This window comes from Zootoca vivipara, chromosome 7 (genome assembly GCF_965207765.1).
Source record: "Zootoca vivipara chromosome 7, rZooViv2.hap1.1, whole genome shotgun sequence".
In the NCBI taxonomy this organism is placed as follows: domain Eukaryota; kingdom Metazoa; phylum Chordata; class Lepidosauria; order Squamata; family Lacertidae; genus Zootoca; species Zootoca vivipara.
In genome coordinates, this window is record NC_142590.1 from 43,965,024 (window position 1) to 43,987,761 (window position 22,738).

General features: G+C 40.4%; 1 protein-coding gene across 6 annotated transcripts in view; it reads left to right on the forward strand.

The window, feature by feature from the left end:
• Positions 1–22,738, forward strand: part of PIK3R3 (phosphoinositide-3-kinase regulatory subunit 3) — a 252,695-nt gene that overhangs the window by 211,783 nt on the left and 18,174 nt on the right. The window lies entirely within an intron of this gene.

Below are 22,738 nucleotides of genomic sequence, written 5' to 3' on the forward strand. Positions count from 1 at the left end.
ATCATGTGTGCATATCTATCTCATTTTAAGCTACTTAACTTGTATAATATATTTTAAATCCTATTTTTCTTACACATTTCTGTTGTCAGTATCTGTTTAGGTATATATGTTCCATGTAGCCTTTTAAATTGAGTTGTTTTTGGATTGTATTCAGGAGAATGTTGCAGTAGATACTGGCCATCCTATTATTCTATTCCAATAGATTGAAGTACATGAGATACATTTATCAAGGAACATTTGTGAGACCCCAGAATTTTCCATTCTTGTTCATTCTGTTCCACAATTTTTCCAGGAAAAGTGCTTGTAGGTTATGTTGGAATGCTTTCTCTAAGACTTCAAGTATGTCTCTTGACCCAACCAGGAACTCTACACCCTGTATTTGAAAACCATTGGAGTTCACTCAATTTTTGAAGAGACTTTCCTAGGTAGTATAGTGGAGGCAAATTCATGAATATGGAAGGAAGACCTTCATGACTCTTATCTCACCACAAACTTTCAGAGTGCTTAGATGTGAGAGAGATATCAGAAGTACCGGTAAGTGTAAGAAAAGAAAAAACGGTTCAGAAGTGATAAGTGTGGCTATTGCTAAAAATTGAATTTTCATATGTAAAGAATGCCAATGCAATAAATCTTGTCAAATTTAATATCCAAACTAGATGATCATTCTTTAATTTTCACCAAAATATTTATTATAATAGTTGCCATTATTGAGTTCCTTTACAGAACAACCATGTCAATGCAGTACAGTATAGCACTGAATTGATGCAGGCCTCCTACTAGCTGTTTCCAGATTTTGTTTGAATAACTTTTGGGGTGTATGAGTAACCTACTACATCTAGTGTTGATCAAGTATCTCCATTCACTTCAGTAGCCCGCTCCTAGCATAAATGATTTGAGAATAATAGTCTAGGTTGCTGCTAGTTTACTAAATCATAGTTTTGTAGTGCAATTTATGGGTGACAGTCTTAGTCTTCAGTTGTCTAAATATTTCATATTGATGGATTAAAGGCGTAGTTGGCTTGGCAGGTGGGTGAAATCTGCATGTCTTCATCATGAGGAACTTGGATCTGGAAGTAATGATATTAAGCAACAGGCACTGGATATTTAGTGGAATAGGTTTGTTTTTCTTATGATGGTCAAAAGCCAGACTTCTACAATATGCTTTTTAAATTATTAAATATATATAGCTAATCTTACAATGAAAATAAAAAAAGAGAATGGGAAGATAATTTTTACCCCATTATGACTCATTTAGACATAATTGAAAATTGTATATGGGTACTTTACCAATGAGCTCTTAAACTTATCAGAGTATATTTAAATAGAGGTACATACTATGGTGTCTCTGGAAAGCTTGTGTACATACTGAGGGCGCTCTCTCGCTCTCTCTCCCCCTCTATTTATAGGAGCATAGGAAGCTGCTCTATATCAAGTAAGGCCACTGGTCAGTCTAGCTCAGAATTGTCTACCAGTGACTGGCAACAGCTCTCCAGGGTTTCAGTCCGGAGGCTTTCCTAGCCTTGTCTGGGGATGCCAGGTTTAAACCCGGGACCTTTTGAATGCAAAGTGTGTGTTCAGAGGTACAGTCTTCATGTATGATAAAGGGAAGCTACCTAAGTTGTCAAGAATATCTTCTCTTGCTTTGCTAGCATTTAATAAGCGAACACTGGCATAATGCATCAGCATTATTAACGTGGTCTGTGGCAGTGCACATTAGTTGAGTGAGTAGATTACATCATCTCCAGTGGCAGTGAAGCACAGTTGTGGAATGTTCAATAGCTTAGAAACCTATTACCTATTATATGTGAGAATGTATAAATAGGCAAATTGGTCTGCAAATTTTTAGATCATGCTTTTTCTTAACTAAGTTTAAAACACTTGCCAAGAACTCATTAATAATAATTTAAAACCCATTTTCAATTGTAAATGGCAACAGTTTTTAGCATTTTTGTCTAGGGAGAGCTTTTGTGTTGCTTAGGAGTGCTAGAACATTATTTTATGGACTATATTGCCCTAGCTGTTCAGCCTTAGCAGAAAATTAACTTCTAGCCAAAGTGTAAGCTTTTATACATGTGTCTTGTGCAGATTTCAAGTTGTTGAAGCAAATTCTTTAAAGATGCAGTAGAAATAGACTATGTAAATTCAGAAATACATTAGTGACAGAGCTTTATGAATATGAAACTTTATATTACCTTTTTGATCAATTATTGAAGGAATGCAAAAGTATATCTTCCCAGGGTGAAAAAAAGTCATGTAGGTTGGATTGTCCTGAAATCCATCGTAATTATTGAATACTAATTATTTGGATATGGGACGCAGGTGGCGCTGTGGTCTAAACCACAGAGCCTAGGGCTTGCCAATCGGAAGGTCGGTGGTTCAAATCCCCACGACAGGGTGAGCTCCCGTTGCTCGGTCCCAGGTCCTGCCAACCTAGCAGTTCTAAAGCATGTCAAAGTGTAAGTAGATAAATACGTACCACTCCAGCGGGAAGGTAAATGGCGTTTCTGTGCACTGCTCTAGTTTTGCCAGAAGCGGCTTAGTCATGCTGGCCACACGACCCGGACAAACTGTCTGCGGACAAACATTGGCTTTCTCAGCCAGTAAAGCGAGATGAGCACCGCAACCCCAGAGTCGTTCGCGACTGGACTTAACTGTCAGGGGACCTTTACCTTTACCTTTAATTAATTGGATGTTAGTCAATTAGATCAATATGTATTCATAATAACATTGTTGAAGTTGGCTTTTTCCTCCTTTAAATTTACTGTGCTTCAGAGGTATAAGCTGCGAAGCAATAGTCTGTATTCTCAGACACACACACCCCTTACTTTGCAGTTAGTTGTCAAGTAAGCTCACTTGACAGTGTTATTCCAAAATGGAGAGGAGCAGGTTTATAAATTCTTGAAAATATTGTTAATGTTTAGCTTTTTAAAATATGATTCGGCAACATCTGAGACTTTGTAAACATTCCCAGTGAGCTATTGCTTTTAACATGAAGTGCTGCAGTAACAAACTTTGCATTAATGGATTATATTACCGTATGTTGAATCTGATTATGGAATGGGTCCTTCTAAATACATTGACATCCGTTCCTTTTTGACTGTCCATTGAATTATACGACTTGCACTTTTTCTTGACTAGCAAGGATTTGAAAGAATATGTACTTTCCTTGTCTTCGTTTCTGTAGGGTGTTGCCTGCTTAAAGTATTTCCAACATGCAAATGATAATTTTTGTTGTTGGAAATCTTATGTAAAGGGGAAGAGCTGTAGCTCAGTGCACACTGCAAGGATACCCAATATAAAAGATACATGTGTGCTTATGCATGTGCATGTACACCAATGTTATTACAGAGCAATCCAGGCATCTCTACTGCCAAGGACCTCTCTTTGTCCCCTTCCATGGGTCATTTTCCCTCTTACTAGCAAAGTGTTTATCCAAGGACTAAATGTGGAGCAGTGTACATGAATTTGTAAATAAGCAAGCAACACAAAAATTACCACAAGGAGGAAAAGAAGCAAAAAAAGTGCAGGCACATAGACAGCTTTCGTGCACTAATTTAGATTATCCAGTGTCCCTGAAGGCACAACATAAAAAGAGTTCCCCCCCTCCTTTCTTAAGATGCTTGGAGCAGAGGGGCATCTACTCTGGGGCATTGGAGACTTAAGAAGTGACACAAGAGTGCAGGAATGGGCAACTTGTAGTACAAGGTCAAGAGAAAAATCTTAGAGGTGCCATAAGTAGGATTTTCTTCATTCTTATGAGTCGTATCATATTGGTAAGGAAAAATGAACTCTTTTCTCAGACTGGCTGTGATCCTGTAAGGTCTGTTGCCTTCTTGTTGCACCCGTCTCCCCCACATGTCTAGCATAAGGTGTCTGAATTATTTTGCTCATTATTTTTCTCTTGTCAACAAGTGCTTCTCACATGGGTCATTTTGTTAGATTTTTTTTTATTTGCTACTTTCAGGCCGTAGTATAAGAGGATTTCCTTAGATGAGGCAGCTATGAGTTAGCTACTGTTGAGAATTGCAAGCACATCTCTAGCCTCTCCTTGAGCCATTGCCCATATGTAAGTGAAAAGTCTGAATGTAGGGCTTTTCCATTGAGCATCCTAGTGACTGGGTAGTGCAGATGCTGGGTTTTTTTTTTTTTTGCCTTTGAATATTCTCAAATGCCGTAGAAATAGTTCTGTGTGCCACATCTGGTCCATGGACTACTACCGTAATTGATCATCTAGAGGCCATCTGATTAAAGCTGGAAGGAGAGGAAATATGTGATGTGTCGATTAGTACTTAGAGGGTTCTGCTCTGGAACCCCTTGGGTTAGACTCGACAACTTTCATATTCTGTTTGTACTTGATGCTATGAGTTGTAGGAGGAATAGTTGAATCTTAGCTGTTTTATCTCTTTAATACTGAAAATAAGAGTGCTAGGGTATATTTATATTGTGGAAGGAACTGTCAAATGCTGAAGAAAACAACAGACTTCAGAACTTAAAATGCCATGGGCTCCTTAACAAAACTTAATTCGGTTCATGAAGGCCTATCAGTACTGGTACTTCATCTTTCCTTTCTGTTGGTGTTTAAGAGAGGGTATAGTGGGGAGTGTCTGCACATTTCACCAGAACCTCTCTGATACAGCAGAAATGAATGGAAGGGGCACTAAGTACTTTGAACCTCTCAAATCGGGGATGCTATAGGATAGGACACCCTATCTCTGATGCTGCTTTGAAATTATGCACATGCTGGGATAGAAATTGCAGTAACATCTCTGCGCTGCATTGCGGGCCTCCTGGCTCAGTTGCACATCAGCAAAAAAGATCATATGGATCAGTTGCACATCAATGTGCCGTTGCTCTTAAAATGGATATGTATTTTTGCACTTGTATAACTTGGCCTAAGTGAATATTAATTTTTTTACTAAGTTCTCAACTGCTTGTTCCTTAAAAGTTAGCAATGGTATATTCCATTTGATATGTGATAAACTAATGTGCTTGATAGTTCCACTTCCTTATCTTTGAGGTTTCAAATGGCAGAATCAAAGCTGGTACATTGTACTTTTCAGGCTTAAGCTCATAGTAATGTAATAGCTTTTTGTATTCTGTTTGTTAAATAGAACATTCATAAGTGCATGTGTTTCTGAAAAAAAATAATGCCGTTGCAGTAAGAACCTCTTCACATGTTTACTTAAAACAGTCTTCACAAGCCTGGTGCCCTCCATGGCAGTGCTGAATGGAGCTAATGGGACTTGAAGTCCAAAACATCTGGAGAACACCTGGTTAGTGGAGTCTGACTTAAAATGTTTTGCGTTGCTGCACTGTACCTTGCTATCAATTAAGCTTACGAAGCTTACAGCAGGGATGGAGAACTTGTTGACCCTGCCCAACCTTCATGGGTCTGCATTCCAACCTCCGAAAGAAAAAAAGAAAAGTATCTACCTCTTCTCCCTCCCTCCATTGCCAAACACACTGCACAAGGCATGCAACACACAGTATTCCGTACGTACCAAACAAACACTCAGCCACACACAGAGAGAGTCACATAGTCTCACAGACTGGGCACACAGGCAGGGTGTGTGCACGCACATACTCAGCATTTCCAACCCTCACTCCTCTCCATTGCTAGGGTGAAGGTGACTCTCCCTCTTCATTTCCTTTAAAGAGGACCTTTAAAGCATAGGCATCTTATCTCCCAAATATAGCATGAAATAGCACAGTGCTAAGATAGGTTGGGCAATGGGAAATGCTGCCTTTTATTTATAAGGAGGAGGCAGAAAGCTTATTTCTGATCTTAGTGCTATTGTGTTTAATGCCAAGATCAGACATACATAGATCCCTCTAACTCCTTTTTAAGGGTTAAGGGTTTTTAAGGTTAAGCCCTACATTATCTGATCTAATTATTAGATTCTAATAATCAGAATATAGTACAGGGGTCGCCATCCTTTTGGGGCCCATGAGCAGATTTGTAAATCAGATAAACTGTTGTCGGCACCACATGTGAAGGAAGTTGAAGGAAGCAGTGGTGCATCTGCTCTTAAAGAAAACGTCATTCGATCTATCCAATTACTGCCCGGTTTCGAATCTTTCGTACCTGGGTAAGTAAGATATAAAGGTAACTGATATACCTTTATATCAGGTCGGGGACAGAGGGTGACGCTAGGGAAGGAGTTGTCATCACGGCATTTCTTAGTGTGTGGAGTGCCGCAGGGCGCAATCCTTTCCCCGATGCTTTTTAATATCTTTATGCGCCCCCTTGCCCAGATTGTCCAGAACTTTGGGCTGCGTTGTCATCAATATGTTGATGACACCCAGCTTTATCTGTTGATGGGTGGCCATCCTGACTCAGCCTTGGGCACACTCACCAGATGCTTGGAAGCTGTGGCTGGATGGCTGCGTGGAAGCCGGTTGAAGTTAAATCCTTCAAAGACAGAGGTCGTCTGGGTGGGTCGGGTCAGGACAACATGGGGTTTGGGGGGCCAACTACCATCTCATGCGGGGGCTCAATTAGTGCCATTGCCTTCTGTCAGGAGTTTGGGTGTAACCTTCAATGCCTCCCTCTCTATGGAGGCACAGGTTGCAGCTACAGCAAAGGCGGCATTTTTCCATTTCTGCCGTATTAAGCAGTTGGTCCCTTACCTTTCTCGCCCTGATCTGGCCACAGTGATCCATGCGATGGTCACCTCCAGGCTTGATTACTATAATTCACTCTACGCGGGGGCTGCCCTTGAAGCTGACTCAGAAACTCCAGCGGGTGCAGAATGCCGCAGCGAGACTCCTTACGGGGTCCTTGCTGCGGGATCACATTCATCCTATGCTTTATCAGTGGCACTGGCTCCCGGTGGAGTACAGGGTCAAGTTCAAGGTGCTGGTTTTGACATTTAAAGCCCTATGTGGCCTAGGACTCTCGTACCTATGGGACTGCCTCTCCTGGTATGCCCCTTGGAGGACCTTAAAGTCCATAAATAACAACACTTTGGAAGTCCGGAGCCCCAAGGAGGTTAGATTAGCTCTGGCCCCGGCCTGGTGGAATGCCCTACCACAGGAGATCAGGGCCCTGCGGGATTTGACATCTTTCCGCAGGGCCTGCAAGATGGAGCTGTTCCCCCTGGCCTTTGGGCTGGACTCAGTCTGAAATCCCCCTCTCTTTTTTCTTTTCTTTTCTTTCTTTTTTTTTGGGGGGATGGAACCCCTTATATGGGATTTTGTATATAAATTTTCCCTCAGCTCTTTTTGCTGGTCCATGTAGGACCAGCATGGATGGTTTGGCCCTGGTGAATATTTGACGTTTTCTCCCCTTATGATCTTGATTTATGGGCTACCACTAAAACGAGGCTGCATTTTAAACTTTATTTTAACTTATATTTTAATCAACTGTTTGTTTTAATGTTTTTACTGTATTTTATATTTGGTGTTAGCCGCCCTGAGCCCAGTCTTGGCTGGGGAGGGCGGGGTACAATTTTTTTATTGTTGTTATTATGTGTCACAACTCTCCTCTCCCCTGGTGTAGCAACCCTAAAATTTGTCCTGTACCACAGTTAAGCCTGGGGGGAAAGCATTCCATTGTTTTATTTGAAGCATAATTTCAGTTGGGGGATGGGGCCCTGTGAACCTCAAAGAAAGCCTCCATGGGCTCTTGTGTATCTATGAGCATCCATATTGGTGGCCCATGATATAATAGATGTGCCAGTTGAGCCATTGGTCATAGTAAGGTGACTAATGACATAGGATGATTGGCAAGTGGGTGGGGCTGGGGTGGTTGGCCAGATTAAGATTAAAAATATATTTTCTAGAACAGGCACCCTCAAACTTCGGCCCTCTAGATTTTTTGGACTACAATTCCCATCTTCCCCAACCACTGGTCCTGTTAGCTAGGAATCAGGGGAGTTGTAAGCCAAAACATCTGGAGGGCCGCAGTTTGGGGATGCCTGTTCTAGAAGTAGCGAAACAATGTAAACAGAACAAGAAAATGAGTAGAAAATATCTACATAAAAACCTTGCATTATACCTCATCTTGCTATGTCGCTGAAAATCCCTTTTCTGAAGACTAATAAAGAAGTGCCTATACATATTGATAGAGAGTGCATTTCATAGCCAGAGGTTACAGATATAGGTTACAATTTAGGACACAAAATGAATATATGTACACTTACGTTTGTAGTATCCCTTCAGCATAGCTGCCAAGTTATCCCTTTTTTTAAGGGAAATTCCCTTATGCTGAATAGGCTTCCTCGTGAGAAAAGGGAAAACTTGGCAGCTATGCTTCAGTCATCTGCATGTAGCAGAAAATTGTGTGTGTGTGTGTGTGTGTGGTGAGATAGGTATGTTTAGCTATTATAGTGGCACTCCTGATCTTTAATGTAAGTTTCTTAACTGAGTGAAATTAATCATTTGTGACACGTTGAAAACCACTAACAGGTATACCCGTATTAAGGCAGCCAGTCATCTTTGGTACTTTACATGTGGTAAAGCTTTAAATGAAAATGAGAAGTAGCAGGTTATGGCAAAGGTCTGTGGTGAGTTAAGTGGTCTTATGTTGGAAACAGTCTACTGTACTGACTTCATCTGCATAAAAAGTTAAACTGAGCTACCTACAAGTTGTGGAATTTTATTTGGGGACATATATATATATTAGGTAAGGGGTTGCCAATGTAGTGCCCACCACCAAGGCCTTCATTGGCACCCATGGGCAGGGCCCCAGACTTTGAGCTTTCATTTAAAAAAGTAAGTCTCTAGCCCTCTAGAAAGAAAGCTATGAAGCAAAATGTGGAGGTACCTTTCCAAGTATCTGCTGAATACTTTTGCCCCCCATACCTTTACATACACACCTCAAACCAGCAGTGACGGTAGTATTATAGCTGGTCCCATTTATATGTGAAGACTTCAGAAGGTTAAACTTGTTTAAATAGGCTAACATTTTTTTCAGAAAAGTGACAAGTTTTGAGAATGATACGGTTTCCCATGTCCTTGGCCCATTCTATCATAAAGATCTCCTTGATATTATTGTATTACTGTGATGTGTATATATATATATATATATATATATATATATATATATATATATATACATACATTATAACTGATGTTGGCCAAACCATTACTTTGAGGTTTCATTTTTGGATGGTAGCACAGCTTGCCTGCTATATGCAAACTTACAGAAGGAAGAGTTACATTTTGTTAGAGGGAAAATAAGAGAAACTAACAGTGACTGTAAACGTAGAAGAAATAATTAAATTCTGGAAATCATGGGTTGTATCCATCTGTGTTGCACAGATTGGTGGACAAATAGTGAAAAATTGCTTCAGTCCCTTTTCTTACAACGGAAGTTTTATTGTCAGTTGAGCAATGCTGTTGAATACATGCAACCCCTTATCTACACGTCTAAATGACGTAAATTGTTGGCAAACTAGTTTGAAAAGCAGGATATAAACAACTTAAATAAAAATCAAGTTGTTGAGAGATTTTCTCTCTGGCTAAAAAGAATGTAAATCCTGTTTAGAACTCCTTAAGCTGAGTTTGGGCAGCTGCTAGTGCTGGGCCTGTGACATGGACATCATAGAGCTCCTTTGACCCTCTCTGATAATAGCAAGCCCTTCTGCTTGAGAAATATCAGGGAACTTTCTGTTATAAGGTGTATTCTGGTTGTGATTTCTATACCAGTCTTACATTAAGGAAGTTAGTTTTGGTGCATGAGTGCAATAGAAAAGTATGCTACTTATTGAAATGTTTGGTACAATAGAGGAGACGCTAGCCGTGTGGTTAGCCAGCTACCTACTGGGTTGGCGCAAGTAGATTAGTGAGTATCAGCTTCCCTGCACCCCTTAACCCTGTAAAGCAGGGAGAGGTAGCCACAATAGTGCTGCAGCATTCTTCCTGCACACTGGGAAAAATAATGCTGCAGTGCTGTTATTTTTGCCTGTGTCACTTGGGAGGGGGGTAGCAGAGTAGAGGGAAGAGCCAGTAGAGGGAAGAGTACAGTAGCAGTAATATCACAGCACTCTGCTATGATACTACCGTAACTTGACTCCTGATGGCCAGGTACTGCAGAAGGAAATGAGACCTGGCTGGAAGGAGTGATGAAGTACTATTGGAGCATATGTTGGCGGCAAAAGACTGAGAGATGAAGCTGCAGCAGTGATGCCCCAGTATTCCATCTCTGCAAAAAGTGTTGTGGAGATGGGAGGAAAGTGTATTTTTCCTAAACTATCTGTAAGGTTATTATAGAATAATGTGGAAAACAAAATAAAATGCACAATATAGAAAGGAAGAAATTGTGGTTTTATTAAAGCTTTTCAGAGTCAACTGAAATAAAGAAGGATTCTGGGTAACTGCAAACTAATGAGACTATTGAAACTGTTCTCTTGAGGTACAATAACTGTAGTTCTTTGGCCTCATTATTATGCCTTTCTGTAGCAACATTTTGCTTCTTATTCTGAAAATGTTTATAGAGCTATCACTTAAGAGAACTGGAATATGGCTTGTACATATGACATATTATTTTGCAACTTGTAATAATTGCTTTTTTAAAAAGTGGTATATAGCAATGCAGCAAATAGCAGACTTTCATTTATATGCATGTGACTAAATGCTGTAGGTTTCACTCCCATGCACACTTATCTCGTGGGGTTATTGATTGTGTATATGATGGTTGATGGTGAATCTCCTTGACATAAGGTGCATTACTGTATTGTTAAATAAACACGTCTTCTGGACAGCTTTTCAAAAACTACCGTACTTTATCTCTGGGAAACTAAGGGTGCCTATAGGATGCATATAAAGGTGCAGATCTGGAGGAAGAGGCTGAGTGGAATCCACAGCAGTCTTGCCACTTAAGCTAAGCACCAAATTATAAATTACTCAGAAGGTCTACTATTGGCTCTCCCAATGTTTTCTTTACAAATGAAATGCCATAATGGGTTGTCCATTTGATTATAGCAGTGTGTGCATTTAACAATTCTGAATGCCACTAAGCCTTCCAAAATGAATGTCCCAATTTAGATTGTTCCTCCCCAAGCAACCCTGCTGAGGTAGAGAGGAAAATGAAGTAATGTGCAGTTTGGCCCTTACAGGCTTACAATTTCTAAAGATACAAGCCTCTATCTAGCATCCAGATTATTTCTTTCCTTAGGGAAAAACAGGCAGTAGAGACTAATTAGTATTATTCTAGATACTCCAGTATCTCCTCTTCCTCATTCTCCAAGGACTTTCTGCTTTACATGAAAACAAATTACAGCATCATTCAATAGAGATAGAGAGTGTAGATTCTAACTGACATGTAAAGAAGATGCTGTTTCTTATGGCTGCTGCAAAAATTGGTCTGGGTTTTATAGGTCTTGGGTTCATAGTCTACATGTAGTATTATCAAGTTCTTTATCACCTTTGCTGCAGTTCTGGTCAGACACTTGTTGTAGAAGAACTGGGTAACAGTCTACCAGTAAGAACAGAACTGAATCATCCCCACCAAATGCTCCTTTCAGTTGCAAATAATAATAATCAAAGCAATAGAAAGAACCCAGCTTGATCTATCTTAGAAGGACACAGAAATAAAAGGGAATGGTTTTGGTTATGTGATGGAGAAAATGTGTTTCCCTGCTGGAAAATTAACTTTAAGATGAGTATTCAACCTGATGACTGGATTCCATCCAGTTAGTCTGCCTGTAACCATCTGATCTCTTTATTTCAGCTTAATACTACTATGAGGACTTTCTCTCTGACTTCATGTTGTTCTGAAGGCAGCCCTGTTTAGGGAAGTTTTAATGTTTTAAGTTTTATTCTGTTTTTAGTGTTCTGCTGGTAGCCGCCCAGAGTGGCTGGGCTATTATTATTATTTAATTTCTTGGATCCTGGGCTTTAACTTTTCTCCTCAGACACATTCTGATTCTCAAAAGTCCAGAAAGCTTCAAAGACTTTCTGAATTATGCATATACCAGTAACATCAAGAGAGCCAGGTCACTTGGTCTTCTAACATTTTTTCTTCAGGGGAGAAAACCTATGACATTGTATTGCATTCTACAAATTGAAAACAACCGACAGACCTTTGCTGCAATCCTATATATTTATAGGATTGAGCTGGGAATAAGCTCAACTGAACCTACTGTAACTTCTTGTGGGGGGGGGGGCACGTATAGAATTGCTCTGTAAGAATGCTCCCATCCCCTAATGCATTCACACAGATCTAGCAAGTGGATTTGCCTGTTTTGTGTTGTTCTTATTGAACTGTCTGGTTGTGTCTGTTGATGGGAGATACACCAAGGCTAGTTGCACATGATTACAGCTAGAATGTACCTGTGAGTCTTAATTCCTGAGTGGTTTGGGCTGCTGCTGCTGATTTTTTTATTATTATTAGAATTTATATAGCATCCAGTACCCAAAGGTCTCAGGTCGGTTCACAGAATAAAATCAAAATATAAAATCACAAAATACATAATCAAAATAAAAGCAACAACCCAATAATCCCTCCCACACACATTTTAAAATCATATTAAGCACACAGCACTTGGGCCCTCTTGGAAACATGGTTACTTCTGTTGTAGATATTGTTATAGGTTGGGGGGACTCCCCTAATCCCTAGAAAATAATAAATGGTAAGATTTTGACTATTTGGGATATGATGGGGAAATACAAGCTGCATAGGAATTCCTTGGCAAGCCTATAGAAAATGATGTGGCCAAGCTAAGGCCAGTGCCAATGCAAGAGAACTGTCCTTGCCTCCTGCCCTGAGGTGTGAACAGAGACACGGGATTTGGAAAGTTGCCAGGGTAAGTGGGCGTGATGTCATAGGAAAAGTGGGGACTTTGGCATGAAGCTTGGAATAGCAGAAAAAAGCACAGAACAATCTTGGTTGGCTGGCTGAAGGCAGGTGAGGAGTGATTCTTTGGACTCCAGGGCTGCACTGCTGTGGGGAGCAAGCCCCCCTTAAGATGATCATGTGGTCTGGATTTCCTCCATCTAAATTCAGGTGTAAATAAACCATATTTATTGAAGCTATGGCAGCCTCTGCCACATCTTCAGTTCTCCAAAGGAACACAAGACTCTGGCTGAGGGCCAAGACCCCTAGAATCCTGTGCACAGGGATTGGGGTGGCCTGTAACATTAACACTTGAGCATGTATAGAAATGGCGTTTCTGTGCACTGCACTGGTTCGCCAGAAGCGGCTTAGTCATGCTGGCCACATGACTCGGAGGCCGTACGCTGGCTCCCTTGGCCAATAAAGCAAGATGAGCGCCGCAACCCCAGAGTCATCTGTGACTGGACCTAATGGTCAGGGGTCCCTTTACCTTTTTATGTATGGTACTAATGAGTTGATATCTTCACACAAAGATGGAGAAATAAAAAACCATATTTAAATTTCCTTTGTGAAAGCACTGATACAGCTTAGTGCTGATTTTACTCTGCCTAATGCTTATTTGGCTCATCAAACTGGAATTTCCATGAAATTCTTTTGTGTGGTTGGTGATAATCTGTCAAGTTTTGTGCCTTGGTGTTTGAACTAGTAAAAGAATGCCTGCCACCTGTTGATCAGCTTTAGGATTTGAATTGCCCTTCCAGAACAGCCAATGCTAAATTACTGGGATGAAGTACAGAAGACCCTGTCACCTTTTCTTTAAAGCTATAATTCCTTCAATTCATTTTGTTGAGTTTTATTACTAGAGATTAACAAAGCTACATCACAGATTGTTAGCCCAAATTAAACATTACATTTTAGATTCTTCTAGAGAAGAACTGCTCCCTCTTAGAATGGGAAGAACATGTGGGTCAGAGTCCCCATTTTTTGGATCTTAACACAGATTTATTAATAGATAATACTTCCCACTGAAACATCTGTAGACATTCAGGGTGAGATGTCTTTGTCAACTTGGCAATACTACCTGGCATGAGTCTTGGTTTTGGAGTCCAGGATTTAGGGTGCAAGAAAAGAAATTACAGTAGTACCTCCAGTTATGTCACCCTCTGGTTACATAAACTTCAGGATGCGAAAGCGGCAAACCCGGAAGTATTTGACCAGGTTTCGCCCTGCATGTGCACATGCACAGAAGCGGTCCTCAGGTTGCGGAAACCTCAGGATCCGACTGGACCTCCGGAATGGATCCCGTCCGCAACCAGAGGTACCACTGTACATAATACTATTGAAGCTGCCATGTTTGGATGCATGTGCAAAATTAAACTGGGATTTGAATATGCTTGTTCCAAGGGGCAAATTATATTTCTGTTCACACGTATTCATCTTAAAGCTATATTCTGGTTCAAAAAAATATTTTATCTGCTCTGCTCAGCCCATCTCCTTCTAAAGGAGCCTCACTATTCAGCACCCCAGGAAGATCATCCTTTGGTCTTGCTGCGACTACTGTTTCATGATGTCATGGTGCTTTTAGACTATGCTGCTTGATAACGGTTGAGAAGGCATGTGAATAGTTGCTGGTCAGTGCTTTAGTACTACTGAATCCTGTGTACTTACTCAGATATGATCAGAAGAGATACCAAGCTGATAGTTTTCATAATAAACGCTCTGTTTTTTCATCTTGCAGATGTTCTAAAGCAAGGCTGCAAGCCTATTTCTTTTCTGCAGATAATTGCATTTAGCGATACAGACCCTAGCTTATGAAATGTATTGTAATAAATTACTACTTCAGATACTACAGAACCTCTTGTCTTTGCATTTAAAGAACCACCTAGGCACAAAACTGACAAGTAATATGGGAGATAGTAAAGTTTTCACCACCTTGGGAGCTTTCTTGTACCATTCTAATGTATTAGGGCAGTTCTCAAAAATTTTATTTATTTAATTTCTATACTGCCCTAAATCCGAAGGTCTAAGGGCATGATTTCAAATCTGAAACTAATACTGTTAGTTTGGGAACAAGTGGGAGGAGTCAGAAATAGACATAACAAAACACCACTGTGAATTGTTGCACACTGTTTTCCAGAGATCCACAACCAATAACACCACGTTAAGTGAGGTAAGCTCTTAGATGTAGCATAGCCATGCCCCATACAATTAGAGGCCCAAATAGATATTTCTTGAGTTAAGGAGTCTTGCTGTGCTAGTGCTTTAAGAATCTGCTCCAAGAAAAATGCATATATTAAGTTAAATTAACTGGACCTTTTTTATATTGTAATCAAATACTACAATCAGACATGCTGGCTAAACAAGAAATAGTCATTTGATGTAATACTGCACAAATGCTTTCAGTTCCCGTGTGTTTTGCTTATGCTATGAAAAAGATCTGAGTAACAGCCAGGCTTTAAGCCCAGAAATGGGGATCAGCTATTGCTTGTGTATCTCAGGATTCTAGGTGTAACCTGATACCTGCGGTACCTAGCTGCAAGTAATTTCCATCTTACGGAATCATAGGAACATAGAATTGTAGAGTTATATTGGAACTAAAATATCCACCTTAAGTTTCATATTTATTTTTAAATTCCCCTGCCCCGGTTTTTCTCATCCCCTGCCTTTTGTAATAGCTAATCTGACAGATAAGAGAACTTCTGGAAAATTATTCTGTAAGATTTTTGTTGGTCCTAATAAAAAGTATTGCTCAACAGTGGATTTTGGAGTCTTTACTGTTGAAAATAATGTAAATTGCATTAGAAAGAAAGTAACTGAATTGCTTCCACTGTCTTGTTACAGATGAGTCATGTCTTTTTCTTTTCATTGCCTTACACATGACTCTGAAGCTTCAATTTGTAGTGTATTTTGAAACATAAAATGTCTTCACACAGAGGTTGGAATTTTGTAAAGCAGAAAAGCAAAATCATTTGCAAGAGCTGAGCAGCTGTACTGAAAGTACCTGCTAGAAACTCCACAGATACAGTCTATGTACTGACGTCACCAACGTATGATCTCAGTACTGTGCTTTCATTGGCTGAAGTGCTATTTCCTTTCAGAGTCCAGTTTCTCGAATCCCAATCAGAGTTAGCTGAATTCTGAATGCAGGTTGGTTGGTGGTGCTGGCTTAGAGTGGGAGTAGGGTTACTAATAAGCAGGCTCTCGAGAAACCATTCCACTGTGAGAAATGGTGTTTATCTTTGCCTTTGTGAGAAATTGTGTAACTTAGCAGTGCATACCAGCTAGCTATTGAAGTCTAGATCTGATCATGCTTATGTACAAATACAGAAGAAAGGTTTTGTTGATTCACTCACTTATTAATCTTGAGGAAATGGCTAAACATAGTTTTTTGAACTGGTCATGAGTGCTGCCATTAGTAGCTGTTTCTGCTTCAGTGAACAAATAAAATCAGAGCCTTCTGCAAAATCAGGATTTTATTTTTGCATAAATATGGTTTGGGGTAATTCAGGGGAAGTGCAACTTGCTTGACAATGAAATATTGAATATCAAACATAATTTTATGGAGGAAAAGGCTAAAAACAATATTTTGAAAATAAAAGCTGGGTTTTCTGGGATTCTATCAAGAGCACACAATAGGCAGAAAATAACTTTGAGGCGTAAAAGGTGCCCTTTAATTTGTTAGTTCAATTCAACACTAAGTTTTCTAGGTGATTTGGTAGCTCTTGTATTGCTTCAGTGAAACATGGGAAAATCCTCATTTTTCATAGTGGACTGTTTTAAGTCTTTATCATTTTATTCCCCTCTCAACAGTAATGCATTAAATTATGTTATGCTTGGTGGCTGCAAAATTAAATTTGGGAGCTTATTCTAAAGTCCATGTGCCTATGTACATCCTTACATAATGTTAATTTAGAATTGTTTGAATTTCCTTTTTTGTATTTTACTTATACTATAAACCACCTTGTGTGCATTATATCCCAAAAGGCAGCATATAAAAACAATACTAAATAAAAAATCAACTGTTATGCTCCTGTATCTCTAGCACTGTTTTAATACTGTCACTTAATACAGTTCTGTAATTCACTATTATACTAGTACTGTTGGAACAGGTGTGGATAGTTCCTGCAAGTGACCAAAGTGACTTCTTAAATCAGAAAATTAAATACTTCACCAATTGTGCTTTATAGGATGAAGGATTTGCATTTTTAGATTGCAGCTTCGTTCCAAATGGATACTAATTTACCAAGCAGATGCTAATTGACCATAGAAGCTATTGTGTTATATTTGCTGTACAAATATCAAAAGGTACAAATGCCTTATAAATATGAGGACCTAGTGCCAGTTTTGAGGTACCTTCACGTGACTGTTCCATCTTTCCATGAACAGTACCAGTTATTTTAAGAGAGCTTTCAAGGTAGCAAATAAATTAAGATATTTTAATGTTAAGAAAATATAAGCCTTCTGCAACCAGTTCCTAGAGCAGTTCCCCACTCATTTTCAACAAGATACATTCCTTTATATAAAAAAAGTATTTTTCAGGTTCAGAATCATTTCTCATTCTTTCCCTGTGGTATTCCCCACCTCCTTGCTTTGTGGTGTGCAGACCACCAAAAAAAGGAGGTTTTGAGCTTTCTCCCTCCCCCAATATACAAAATAAGTCTTACTTTGCCTTATTTTGTCTAATGTCTCTTTAAGTTCTTGATATTTAGGCTTGGTCTTCTTTCTGCCCTTGTAGGTAGGAAGGCATTCAACACTGGTTTGGGTCCACCAGCAGGGGTTAAAGGCTTTTTCTGAGAGGCAGAAACTTCCTACCAGTCCCTGCTGTTTCCAGCCTGGGACAGTGGACTGGCTTTTATGGAGTCCTGAAAAGAGAGATGCAAGAGCAAAGAGGGCTTTCTAGCCTCAGAACTGTTGGAGCCTTTTATTACTCCCTGTGGTTTACTCTCTCTGTGCCAGCTCAGTAAGAAAAACCCAGGAGGACTGCAGGAAGCTGCTTTCTAGCACTCTTTCTGTGCCATAGAGACTAGCTGAATTCCTCAGCCTCCACCGCATCCAGAGGCAGGGACCATGGGCACCAGTCTGGCAATATAGAAGAATGTTTGGGTAGGAAGCTTCATCTCAATTTGCTTCTTGGGGAAATGGCTACTGCTGCATGGCAACAGTGGCCAGTGGGGAGGGGATTTAAAACCATTAAATTAACACGAGTTTTTATTTTTTTATTTTTTTTTAAAAACTAGAATATCCTGTAGAGCTTAGTGAAAAACAGGAATACGACAAAGCAAAAATGTGTGGTCCTTGTATTTCCTACTTCCAGTAAAATGGCAATTTGGGGAAGGTAATTCTGAGCTAGAAAAGGTCTTGGACAGGAGGGGGAAGCAGTGAAGTATAGGGAAATATTTCAGAATCCCATGATGTGTCGTTTACACTTTGGTTCAATATGTTTTATTCTGTTCAACAAAATAGGGATGTACTTTTAGGTGCCCTGGTGGGACATTTTAATTTGGAGATACAGGGTGTGCTTCCCTTCTGATTGTCAGCAGCATTTGTTATTGTGGACCATAGTATCTTACTGCATCATCTGGAACATCTAGTAGAGGTTGCCATCTCACTGATTTCACTCTGTGTCATTTTGTTAGAACAATCCCAGATAGTGGTTAGTATAGAAGCCAGCCCATCCTCTGGGATATGCAATAGTGGGTTCCACTGGCATCAGTTTTATCACCTATGTTACTTAATATATCTATAAAGCCACCAGGAGAGATAATGCAGAGCTTTGTGGTTAGGTATAATCAATATACTGCTGTCACTACATCAAGCTTTATTTTTCTTTAAGCAACTTCTCTGAATTGGTCAGTGGAAGCTCTCTTAAGATAGGTGACAGTTAACAAGCAGAAGTTGAATCAAGACAAGGTGATTATGTTGATTTGGAGGCTTGAGACTCTGAGACTGTGAAATGTACCTATTATCAGTAGTATATTTGTTGGTTTATTGGAGCAGGTATGCATCTTGGATCTATTTCTTTCCATGGAAAAGCAGTGTCCTCTCCAACCACCCCCAGTTGCATCTGATATGCTGTTCTTATCCTTTTTTAGTGGAGGTAGAGAACTTGCACCAAATTTATCTATACCTTTGTAATTTCCAGGATTCACTACTGCTGTGTGCCATAAGTGGGGTTGCTGAAGACTATTCAAATACTGCAGTTATTGCAGAATGCCACATGCCTGCCTGTTTGTGAGGGGTGGCAGATGGAAACATAATTGACTGTGCTTTTCCAGTTGCACTGCTACTGTTGAAGTTCTTAGCCCAATTTCATATGCTGATTTTTGAATTTATGTATTTATAAATGTATTTGCCAGTATTGGTATATGAATGTTGCAGCTGGAGAAAGAAGGGTTAACTGCCTAATTGTTGCATGGGTGATTTTCCTAAAGGGTGCACCTGGAAAGGGAAGTCTTCCCCAGCTGCAAACTCCTCAAGCTCACCCTCCAGCAATTGGACTTGAAAAAGACCACTCCCCATTAGAGCCCACTAACTTTTTAAGATCTGCATTGAGAACTTCCCTGTTGCTCTCCTACCAGGGAGGTTATTTGTTAATGGTAAGCAGAGTGTTATTTGGGCTGCACCAGCTTTGTGGAATGAATGAACATACCACCACCACATATCATTTTTCTTCCTTCCTTGCCTTTAGATGCAAGTCCCATTTGTTTGGGAATATTAGATTGAGGGAGGAATTTGATTTGGTTTTGATGTTTACTTTGAATGAAATGGTATTAAATTGAAGTTGTCAGTGGCCTTAAGCAATTGTAGAAAGGTAAGATATATTTTAAATTAAGAAATAACTTGTGTCACAGTCCCCCAGATCTGTAATGTCCAAGTCAGACAGTGTGGAGTAAGGGAGATTGACTGAACTAACACCCTTCTTTGTGTGCTGCTTGTCATTTAGACCATCTTTCCATTCTTCCACATGGAGTACTGAGCACTTCAGGCTCGTACACAAATATCTTATTCGAGTTTCTGGGTGTGCATAAACTGCACAAATAAGCCTGAGTTGCTAGGTGCTCTGTGAAGTGGAGCAGAAAGCCTTAGGTTGCCTTCTGTTTAGCTTGTGCATCTAGCGGAAATGCAGCATGCAAGAGCAGCATGGATTGATTCTCCAAAAGGTCTTAACACTCCTCTCCATATGTGTGTGTTCAGGCACCCACAGATCAACTGTTCAGCAGGTGTCCCTGGCCTTCTGAAAATGCCCACCTGCACACAGGTCCACTGCTGAGTTATTCACAAACTGCAGAGAACTTGGGAAGGACTCTCAAACATGTGAAGGGGATGGGCCGTACACAGCCAGTCTCATCCTCAGGCAGAATGAAATACTTACCCTCAGGCAGCAGATATTGGGGGAGGGGCAGGAAATGGCAGCAAAGTGTTGGAAGACAGAGCTGGGTGCCACACAGCCTGCCCTCCAGCTCCTATGCTGGCATTCTGTCCTGAGGTGCAATGGAAGGTCCACTTTTGTTATTCTTGAAATGAAAAGCAGTATATAAATTCTTTTAATAGTGAATAAATATTTGCAAGCTGACCTATGTGTAACAAAGACTAAATCTCACTGACAAATTTAACAACTCTAAAACTGAACTGGCGCCTCAAATGATAAAAATGGGTGTAAGACTCTCAGGGTGGAACTGCATGATTCAGGGGTGCTCTGTTAGGGTGCTGACTGTATTTTGTGCTGACTGTTGGATGACTCTCTCTCCCCCCCCCCCCAATATGAATGGTTTCCCCCCATGTATTGTCAGAATAAGAGTCAATCTAGTGGGTGTCAGCACCTCTAAATGAGAGGTAGTATTGGGGTTATAGTACCCCAGGTGAGAGGCAGAGTAGGCTGCCTGAGATTTACCTTCTCTCATTCTCTCATGATCTTTTCTCTCTCCCCTCCTTTTCCTCTGTCTTCCCGTGTAGTTTTCTTTCTTTGTGTACTGGTTGGTTGATTGCTATGTTGAATGTTCTAGCTTTTGCTAGAACTCTTGCTGAGGTGGCTCTCAAAGAGTAGCACTAAGAGAGTAAGCTTTGGCCCCTGGTGTTTAACAATCTTGTGCTGGCTTAGGGTTCCTTCCAAGCCCTGACCTGACTGGTCACTGAGGAGACACACCCACCCACATAGGACCATCTGTCCAGCACAGGAAAGTCACCAGCTCCTAGATCAGTCATACCTCCCATTCTCAACATCTGTCTTGTCTAGATTTGGCTTGTTTACTAATCATTATTCAGTCCAATACAGATGCCAGGAATCCACTCAACCAGCTCACCTTGTTTTGCTGGAAAAGGAGGAATAGAACTGAGTGGCATTGGCATACTGATAAGCTCAACTCCAAATCCTTTGATAAAATCTCCAATGGTTCTGAATAGATGTCCAAGGCTGAACCATACAACACTCCCTAGCATAGGTCTAGCCAATGTGATGTCCTCTAGATGTTATTAGACTACAACCACAATCAGTCCCAGCCAGGGATCAGGGATGATGCAATCTGCTGTGCAACTGTATCTGGAAGACACCATATTGGCCAGCCCTGCCCTAGCGCAACTCCAGGGCAGGGGTCCTGACCCAAGCACTACCTTCTGAGGTCTACCCAACCAAGAGTGGAACCAAGATGCAATACTACTATAATGCATCCTTGGTAGACAATATCATCCATACCATCTTTCTTGCTTATCAAAAACAGCATAAAAGGTTTTATTCTCTGCATGAAGCTCCCAGCATAGGTACTCCACCAGGGATTTGTAGGTGTGCTCTAGCCTCTCAGGAGAACACACATGTGCAACCTCTTCAAGCAAGATGTGCATATTGTTGTTGTTGTTTAGTCGTTTAGTCGTGTCCGACTCTTCGTGACCCCATGGACCACAGCACGCCAGGCACTCCTGTCTTGCACTGCCTCCCGCAGTTTGGTCAAACTCATGTTCGTAGCCTCGAGAACACTGTCCAACCATCTTGTCCTCTGACGTCCCCTTCTCCTAATTCATAATTATATGCATGTGGTATATGTTCTTAATATATATGTGTGAAGCAGTCTTTTATCCTTTTGTTGCAGCATCTCTGAAGTTCTTAAAATAATCTCAAGTAAACTTGAATAATTCTTAACCTTAGTACTTTTTTTCACTTGCACTCTCAGTGTCTGTAGTGTAGTAACAGGCAATGTTTTACATTTGAGGATGTTGCTAAGTCCAGTAGACAATTCATTAAAATATTCTTCTTCCTGCACACTTTTTTCCACAGTGTTGAGAAAGAATAGACCTTAGAAAACTGAACAGTATGTTACAAAAAATGTGGATTGATACTTTTTTTACAAATGACTTCGACACAAATTGAAGTCCTGACACTTTGTCAGTAGTCCAATGGCTTTTATGGCATGGAACTGCAGTGCAACATAAATTGCCAGGGTGGCTACACAGATATGCAAAGCCAATCCCAAAATGCCCTGGTCTTTGCAAGCATAGCCGTAGGCTAATTTTCAGTAAAATAGATTGGAGCGTGGCCAGTCCTAGGGTCAAGGGCTGGAATTTGGATTATGTACTACTCTCCTTATATATTTGGAGTTTCAGTCTTCTCTGGATGCAGAACATGGAAGTATGTTGCTGTAGTTTGAAAAAAGTAGAATGTTTTCCCTAAGCACTTCACAGTCAACTTCAGAATTTGCAACTCAATGTGTTACTTTCCATTAGCCCCACTCTCTCATGGTGCTGGGCTCAAGTATTGTATTATCACCGAAGGCAGAACTGTGACTGATTCCCAAACTCACAGTGTCTTCTGCAAGACTAGTGTCCTACAGGTGTCCAATAGATGGCCCAATCCATAAGTTTTTTCATGCTAAAAAAAAAAAGTTCCAAAATCTGTTCTAGGTGTGGTTTTAATTTTATGGCCTCTAAGCCACATAAGCAAACAAAACCAAATACCCGGTAATCGGTCTGGCA